This window comes from Mesocricetus auratus, unplaced genomic scaffold (genome assembly GCF_017639785.1).
Source record: "Mesocricetus auratus isolate SY011 unplaced genomic scaffold, BCM_Maur_2.0 Super-Scaffold_100004, whole genome shotgun sequence".
NCBI lineage: Eukaryota > Metazoa > Chordata > Mammalia > Rodentia > Cricetidae > Mesocricetus > Mesocricetus auratus.
The window spans coordinates 97,696,881-97,706,242 of record NW_024429189.1 but is presented as its reverse complement, the minus strand read 5'-3'; the positions used below and the strand labels follow the sequence as shown (position 1 = coordinate 97,706,242).

The following is a 9,362-nucleotide window of genomic DNA, read 5'->3' as shown; positions in this document are numbered from 1 at the left end:
CCCCACAGGCGCCTAGCTGCTCCAGGGGTGTTTATTTATTTATTTTATTTTATATAGGCTCTCACTGTGTAGCCCTGGGTAGCCTGGAACTTGCCATGCAGACCAGGCTGGCCTCAAACTTGTGGGAATCCTGCTTCGGACTCCCAGGTGCTAGGATTGTTCTCTGCCTGGCTTGCTCAGGAGACTGCTGAGTGAGTCTTAGGCTCTGCTCCCTGGCTTTACTCCCAGGCGTGTGTGTGTGTGTGTGTGTGTGTGTGTGTGTGTGTGTGTGTGTGTGTGTGTGTGTGTGTGTGCATTTCCAGCCAGTGCGTGGGTGGGTCCCCGTGCAGGAGAGCACCACACACTTGCTCAGTGGGCTGACACTTGCACACTGTCCTGAACCTCTCTGTGGGAACATTAGCCAGACTTACCGTTTGTGGATAAATGTCCAGCCTGCTCCTCAGCATTAGCACTCCCCCTCTTCTGAAAAGAAGGGCTCACGGGGCTGGCTCTGAGGCTCGGATAGTGGCGCGCTTGCCTAGCATGCACAAACCTGTGGACGGATCCCCAGCACCACACAGACTGTGTCACAAGAGCATCGTCCCAGCATAGCCACTGTGCCACTGAAAGGAAAGTAACTCGTTCTTAGCACTCAGGAAAACACTTAAAGTTCATTGGAATTTCTTTTGGGGAGCTAGAATGGATCCCTGTCATCTTTTTGTGACAATGCCTGATTCTGGTCCACTTGGGTGATGACTTTAGTAACTGAAACAACTTTTGAGAACCCTCACCAGCCTAAGCCACAGAGAATCCACTGCTGAGGACACCGGAGTGCTCTGAGGACACCGGAGTGCTCTGTAGAGTCCTGTACTGGGTTTCATTAGGACTCTGGGAGTGTTTAGCTCAAGGGACATGGCCTTGCAGCCACCTGGGTCTTCTCCTCTGCTTCCTGCTGCACTCATCTTCTACTGCAGATTACCTCCTTAACAGACACCTTAATTCTGGGGTATTTATTTACTTAGAGACAGGGCTCACTATGTTGTTCCACCTGGCCTGGAACTCACTATGTAAACCAGGCTGGCCTCGAACTCATAGAGATCTGCCTACCTCTGCCTCCCCAGTGCTGAGATTAAAGGTGTGCCACCACACCTGGGTAGGAATAATTTATTTTCAAAACAGCTTTAAAATTTTAAAGTTTCTGGGCAACTAGAGGAGTTCTTTTATACCACCCCAGCCCACACAGTTTTTCCTATTAGTAATGTCTTATTAGTTAATGCATTTGTTAAAATTAATGAGTCAATATTGGCATATTCATTAAAGTCTATAATTTACATTATAGTCCATTTTTTTCTTTTTGAGAGCAGTTCTCATACACTTCAGCCTGGTCTTAAACTCACTATGTACCTAACGGTATGATTGGTGGCATTAGGCATCCAGAAGGAAGGAAGCCTGGGAAACAGTCTCACCTTTCAGCCTCAGCAGCTCAGGAAGAAATACTAGAAGGTATAGGAATGGTGCTACGTGCCATCCCTGCACATCAGCCCACAAAGAGAGCTCATTGGATGGGTGTGGCGGTATTATCTACAACACATGGGTAAAAAAGCTCAGCCAGTACAAAATGGGGTCAAATGAAAGTACAGCTTCCTTCCTGCTGGAGATGTAGATATTCTGGAAGTTTTAAAAAGTTATTTTTAAAAAAGATTTGTTGTATATTTTTAACAAAATTATTCTCATTATTTTAAAGCGTGTGCGTTTAGGTATACACATTTGAGTGAAGGTGGTGGCAGAGGCCAGAGGAGTCTGGTATCTCTGGACCCGGACATTATTCTTTCTGGCTCAGTCAACTAGAGCAAGAAGCATAGGAGTGAGCCAGTCCCAGGTATTAGGTGATGGGCTGTGGCTGACCACCCAAGGATGGGTCATAGTGTATGCAAATGAGGGAAGCCCTGAGTGGTTGGCATTGGGTCCTGGAAGGTATTGGTAGTGGCTAATTTTGATTGGCAGTGCCATTTCATGTTCTCCTGTTTGCAGTCTGAGTGGAGTAGATGCTGGAGGGGTGTATTGGGGGGTATTGGTGGTATTCTTTTCTTTATTTCTTTCTTTTTCATTTGATTGTTTTTAGACAGGGTCTCATTATATGCTCTGGCTGTCCTTGAACTCACAGAGATCCACTGCATTTGCCTCCTAGATTAAAGACTAGGAATGCTTTCATAAGCTTGTATTAGAGATGATTCCCTCTCTGGTCTCTCAGCCACAGCCTTCCCTCCACATTCCCGACGACAGAGCAAAGACTCCAATCTTGGAAAGGGGGTTGGAAGTCTTCAGGACTTCTTCAAGCTGATGGGGGATGTGCTGCCTCCACCTATTGTCGGCTACGTGGAGTTCTATGGAGGGCGGTGGAAAGAGAGCCCTAGTTAGGCGTGGTCTTGGTAGCTGTTCTGTGGTGCTTGGTCAGGGGCTTGGGGCAGGGCTTCTGATGGGGCTCAAACCCTTGCTGAAGCATCATCTGGGGACCAAATTGTTGAATCCTGTGTGATGTAGCAGGGAGGTCCTCAGATGAATGTGCCAGTCTCAGGAGGGCTGGCTACAAGAGAAGGGAGGACCCAGGCTTGAGAATATGTACATGAGCTGATAGCTGCTTTTTATCTCAGGAAGAAATAAAAAAGACAGTTAGAAAACTAGAAACAAGGCCAGGCGGGGTGGCACACTCCTAAAATCCCAGCACTCAGGAGACATAGGCAGGTAGATCTCTGTGAGGTTGAGAAGTCAGCCTGGTCTACAGAGAGTTCCAGGACAGGCAGGATCTCATAGAGAGACCCTGTCTCAAAAGAAAGAAAGAAAGAAAGAAAGAAAGAAAGAAAGAAAGAAAGAAAGAAAGAAGAAAAATAGAAACTACAGCCATGCCCACTGCTGTCTCCAAAGTTACTAAAAAACTTGTTTTCTTTCTATTCTAGTTCAAAGAATGAATTCTTTCACCAACCCATCAATTGTTTGTCACACTGACAGCACAGGAGGAGAAATTTCACTTCTCTTATTTTCTCCATCTAGAGACCCTGAACAGTTGCACTGTGTATGCATGGAGTTATCAGAAAGCCTCTGGCTGGGTCGCTCCTTGTGGGCCACAAGACTCCCTGGTCAGCTCTCTCTAGCCACAGTGCTCCCCTGAGCGATGAGGGATCCATCCACTCTAGGAACTTTTGCTGTCTGCTCCAGGTCTGGCCCAGCAACTCTCTGGTGAAATCTACAGGGCTCCTTATTCTTACAGATGACTCTGTTGCCCCCAGAGGTGACGGACACAGTGTCTTCAACTCAAACACAGGGGAAAGCACTGCTTTCTTTTTGTTGTGGTGGGTTTTGTTTGTTTGTTTGTTTTATTGTCAATTCATTTAGTTACTGAGACAGGATCTCTCTACCCTTCTCTCTCTTCCCTCCCTCCTTTTTCTCTCTTTCCTTTTGGGGTCTGGGATATAACTGGGGTCTGTGGATATTAAGCAGACCCTCTGTGACTGAACTGCTCTCCCAGCCCCCCCTGCTGGCACTTTCTTTGATGGACTGTTGTCTCAAGGCAATTAACGGGGTTTCTGTCTGTTGCAAGTTTCTCCTTAGAGATGAGATTGCAACCAAGTCCTGGCAGCTCACCTCCATGGTGGCTCATCTGAGGACTGATGGAAACAACAGAAACAAAGATAGTGGATGATTAATTGGAGACCTTTTAGCTTTGGGTAAGGCTTGATCCAGTGACTAAATGATATATTTAAGGACATAGTACCATGGTCTCTCTCTTCTGTTCTTAGTCTTGACTTCATTCTGGCTTCTTCTAGTGACCTAGGTTGATTTGTACTCATCCACCAGGGAATACAGGAATTGGTTTTGTTGCTGCTGTTGTATTTTGAAAGAGGTTCTCCTAGAGTCCAGGCTGGCCCATAACTTTCTATGAGAGGTTGATGGCTTTGAATTCCTGATCCTCTGCCATGGGGGCTATAGTGGCACATCTGGCTTAAGGTGAAATCAAGGCTTCTCCCATACCCACACCCAAAAAAGAAGAGTGAAGGGCTGGGAAGAAGATCAGTCAGTGAAGTGTGTGCTGCATGAGAGGGTGAACCCCTTAAAGATGGAAAGAGTGAACTGACTCCACAAAGATGTCCTCAGAACTCACAACACACACACACACACACACACACACATACACACATACACACACACCCCACATACATACACATACACACATTCACATATCATACACACACTCTCATACATACACATACACACATACATGCACACACATACACATACACACATGTACACACCACACACACACACACACACACACACACACATGAGAAAGGAAGAGTAGATTAATTTTGGAAACTCTAACCACAGAATTTCATTTTTTTTTTTTTGGTTTTACGAGACAGGGTTTCTCTGTATTATTTTGGAGGCTGTCGGTCCAGCCTAGCCTCGATCCGCCTGCCTCTGCCTCCCGAGTGTTGGGATTAAAGGCGTGCGCCACCACCGCCCGGCGAATTTCATATTTTTTTCTGTTTAAATTTTCTTTTATTTTAGCTATCTGTTTAAAATTTCCACAACTTGCTTTTGTCTTTTCTTTCATGGCTGCTTTGCTGTTTTATGGATATAGTAATATTAAAACTTCGCTTTTTCATAAACTCCTTTTTGTAATTTGTATTATGTTTGGATTCGCCTTTTGTTTGCAGGTTCTTTTGCAGTCCGTGTAGCTGGGTAGCTCAGAGCTGGGCTCAGGAAATGGCTGTTGGTGTCCACATTCCATTCCTGCCTGGCTGTTGCACAAACCCCAGCTCTGGGTTCTTTACCTCCCTGTGACTCAGCTTCCTGTGAACGGAGATGATAGTACACGCTGGTTCAGAAGTTCCTCCATGTACCCTGCTCAAAATGCTGCCAGGCCACGCCAGGCACTATGCCCTCAGTAGTTATCTGCTATCATTTCTTCTTCTTCTTCTTCTTCTTCTTCTTCTTCTTCTTCTTCTTCTTCTTCTTCTTCTTCTTCTTCTTCTTCTTCTTCTTCTCCTCCTCCTCCTCCTCCTCCTCCTCCTCCTCCTCCTCTTCCTCCTCCTCCTTCTTCTTCCCTTCCTTCTTCCCTCCCTCCCTCCCCCTCCCCCTCCCTTTCTCCCTCTCCCTCTCTCCCTCCAGGCTGGTCTCAAAATCACAATTTTCCTGCCTCAGCCTCCCTCCCAAGTGCTGCTATAGGCATGAACTACCATGCTCGTTTGTTTTGATATAAGGTCCCACGTAGCTGGTCCTGAACTCCCAATCCTCCTGCCTCAACGCAGGGGTCACAGCCATGCATTTCTACACCCAGCTCCCCTTTCACTCACTTCAGAATCCTTCTCCCTCTCTCTGCTCTCTCTTCTGCACTGTCTAGGATTGGCTGGTGACCGGCTCATCTTTATGCAAAATGGTCAGGGCCAACTGCCAGAGCAGCATCCCCAGGTGCCGGTCTGACGGCCCCAGGGTAACTTTCTTTGTAGGCCTGTTTGACTCTGGTTTTCTCTACTCCCGATTGTATGTCATTGTGTTGGTTTGAATGACATGTCCCCCATAAGTCTCTGGTATTTGAATACTTGGTCCCCAGTTGGGGGCTGTCTGGAAAGGATTAGGAGGTTTGGCTTTGCTGGAAGAGGTGTGTTATCAGAGGCGGGCTTTGAGGTTCAAGTTAGCTTTCTCTGTCTCCTGCTTTGGATCCAGATGTGAGAACTCAGCTGCGACTCCAGCGCCCAGTCTTCCAAAAAAATCTAACCAGCAAAGAGCCCCACACCTCTGATGCAAATACGTGTGTGTCTTGCCCCCGCCCGCTTCCTCCGGAATTTGAAGGCTGTGGAAGCAGAGGCCTCTGGCACCCTCTGGAGGAGGCTGGAGGCTATGCGCGAACACTGGTAAATTGTTGATGCCTTTACAGGAGCCCAGAATCTGGGCAGGGGAAATGAATCCACTCAGTAATGAACCTCCAAGATTTACTCAGGGAATATTCTCTATTAGAACAATTACATAAGACCTCGTGACTAATTTCTAGCTAGACTGACATAAAAAAGCTTGAAGTATGCAATTTAAGGAAATGTTACAAAGTTGGGCATGAATTGCATTGACCCTTCCTCTGTCTTGCTTAATGACTGGAGCCCCAGAAGCCACCTTGGACCATGAGTAGAAGCAAGACTATTGAAGACAGCTGACTTAAAAACAAAAGGTTCGGTTTCACAATGATCAAGTTGACAGATGGATATGGTAGCCCAGAGCTATAATCCCAGCACTTGGAAACTGTGGCAAGAGATCACAAGTTCAAGACCAATCAGGACTATATAATAAAGACCCTATTTCAACCCATCCACACACAAAAATAAGTTGTATGCCAATGCCAACTTGAGAGAAAAGGTGACACATTCTGTTTTATTTATACTACTGCTATTTTGTAACCAACTTTTCCCCTTTTATTGAAAATGGATTATTTTCTCAGACAATATAGTTCCCCCTCCCTCTATTCCTCCCAGTTCCTGCCCCATATCCCCACTCATCAGATCCACTCTTTCTGTCACTTACTAAAAAAGAACAGACTTCAAAGAGATAACAACAAGATAAAATAAGATAAAACAAAACCCCTAACGTTGAGTCTGAACCAGGTGACCCAACAGAAGGAAAAGAACTCAAGAGCAGGTACAAGAATCAGAGACCCTCTTGTTCACACACTTGGGAACTCCATAAAAGTGCTAAACTGGAAGCCATAATACATACACGGAGGACCTGGTGCAGACCAGCAGGCCCTGGGCTTGTGGCTTCGGTCTCTGTGAGTTCACATGGTCCTTGCTCAGTGGATTCAGGCGGCCTTGCTCTCCTGGTGTCTGTCATCCCCTCTGGCTCTTACTGTCTTCCCTCCTCTTCTGTGGGATTCCCTGAGCTCTGAGGGGAAGGATTTGCTGGAGACATTTCGTTTAGAACCGAGTGTTCTAAGGTCTCTCTATCTCTGAGTAATGTCTGGCTGTGGGTCTGTGTATTTGTTTCACACTGCAGGAGGAAGTTTCTCTCTGATGATGGCTGAGCGAGGCACTGATCTATAAGTATAGCAGAATTCATTAGGAGTCATTTTATTGAGATATATACATACACATATATGTTATATTAAGACTAGTAGTATTTGTTTTTACCCTAGGTGCCTGGGCCATCTAGTCTCTGGTTCTTGATCACTCTAGCATTTTCTGGTATAGCTTCCGTCTCACAGCGTGGCTGTAAGTCAAATCAGACAGTGGTTGGTCACTCCCACAGCTTGGTGACACCATTGCACTAGCATATTTTTCCGGCAGGACAGATTGTAGATCAAAGGTTTTGTAGCTGGGTTAGTGTTGATATTTCTCTTTTGGTAGCCTACAGAGCACCTTCCCACACCAAAGGCACTAGAATGTAGGGGTGAAGGTTTTATGTAGACACCAGCTCGACCTCTCCATGTTCAATGAGTTGTGTGGGTGCGTTGTCTTCAGCAATGGGACCTTATTATCAGTTTGTGGAGAGCAACCTACTGCCTGGGTTGTCTGGGGATTTCCATTGGACCTTTTGGGCAATAACTCATTGGATGTAACCCAGCCCCGGCACTGGAAGCTTGCTTTGATGACAAGAGATAAGATGGGACTCTGTCTCCCCCATTATTTGGAGACCCCATTAGGATCGTCTTCATATATTTTAGGAAGTTTCCACTGCATTAAGTTTCCATGCTACCTCAAATGCTCCTCAATTCTGCTATTTCACCCCAGTTCCCTCCCCTTCTCCATCTGACCCTTCTGCTCCAGCCCCCCCAAACACACACTTTTTTTTACTCCAAAAGAAAATTCCCTGGGAAAAATCCCCAAATATCTCTATAGCTCATTCTTCTGTCGAAAATGTGGCCACCCGGCCCCACCTCACAGGGTGGGCCAGTCAGTTCTCTTGAAGGAGAGTTACTCACTTACAAAGGCTTCCATAGACCCAGTGAAAGGATGGAAGCCCAAGTCTGACTGGACCAGGTAGCCAGTCCTGACACCCCTTACACTAAGAGCAAGCATGTGCTGTTTCCGAGGCCAAGGCCTGAGGCTTTAGTCCGTTATGGGAGCTGAGTAAGCACACACCAAATCCCACTGCCAGTCACCAATAAACCCCAGAACTACTGGGAAACTCAGGTGTGGCACCTATAGTAGCCCACAGGGCGTCAGGGTGGCTGGTGCAGGCTCACACAGCTGGACTTTGCTCCAGACCACTGGTTCATCCAGCCATCTGTCTCTTCTATTTGGACCAGCATGCTGCCTGTTCTCTGTGACACTGGCAAGGACACACAGATGGGAAGGCCACCACGGAAGAACATTTCAAGACCTTACTTACGTCATGTTCATTCACATCTATTGGACAAAAAAGGTCACAAAGCCAACGCTGAAATTAAGGCTGGAGAGCATACTTCACCTGTCACGGGGTGGATGTACGTGGTCTGCAAGGTACTGGAGAGCCGGCTGCCAGGGACTCTCCTCAAAGGCTTCGTGGCCCAGAGACAGGCTAGGCTTGGCTTTACTGGAGAACAAGAACACTAGCCCCTCTTCCCATTTGCCTGGGAGAAAGCTTCACTGTGGCCCTAGGTCCCACTTCAGTTGCCCAAGTGCTCAAGCCTTGTCCAGTGGGGGCTGTCCCCCGTTTAGGCCTTTCCTGACCTGAGATTGTGCAAGGCCTTCAGCTGCCCTCTGAGCACACACTCTCAGCCGGACAGAGAGAGGGAAACAGCCAGTTCAGGAAAGAGGAAACAGCCCCCAGGACAGGATCCTCCTCTCCTGGGAAGCAGAAGCAGAAGCAGAGAACCAGCTGCACGGATTGCTCTCTGGCCTTCCTTCCTGTTCTCTTCTCTGGCCGGCAGGTCAGCCAGCCCAGCCGCCATTTCCTCCACGAAACAGGCACTTCCAGCTTTGTGGCTGCAGAGGGGTCAGATCAGGGAGTGGGGAGCCAAGTGGGACTGGGACTTTCTGGAGTAGGGTGGGTATTCAGGTGGATGTGACTCCCGGACTTTCCAAACACATGCAAACCCTAAACACAAACTCTAAGCTATTCCCCGATGCTAGGTCCTCTCCACCCCCCCCCCTTCCCAACCCCTAACCCTGCTCCATAGCAGCTGCTCCCCTCCCGGACTCACTCACTCGAATGGCGGCTCCAACTGCTTACTAAGTGTCTTCCTCCCACAATCCCAACACATCATCCCAAACCCACGCCCCTCATTCCTACCCAGGCCCCATCTTATCCTCACGCGCACCCATTCCCACCCTAAATTCCAATCCAGATCCCAACCTACCATCCGACTGAACCACGCCCATCCCACCCGAGTTTTCTCACCCTAAAGCTCCCCACTCAGTTTT

General features: G+C 47.6%; 1 long non-coding RNA gene across 1 annotated transcript; it reads right to left on the bottom strand.

Annotated features, from left to right (window-relative positions):
- Positions 1-5,965: 5,965 nt before the first annotated feature.
- Positions 5,966-8,798, bottom strand: LOC110340633. The gene is made up of 3 exons (XR_002382433.2): positions 8,428-8,798; positions 7,149-7,227; positions 5,966-7,055 (listed from the first exon to the last, which is right to left on the bottom strand). It is a non-coding gene; the product is annotated as an uncharacterized LOC110340633 (long non-coding RNA).
- Positions 8,799-9,362: the final 564 nt, after the last annotated feature.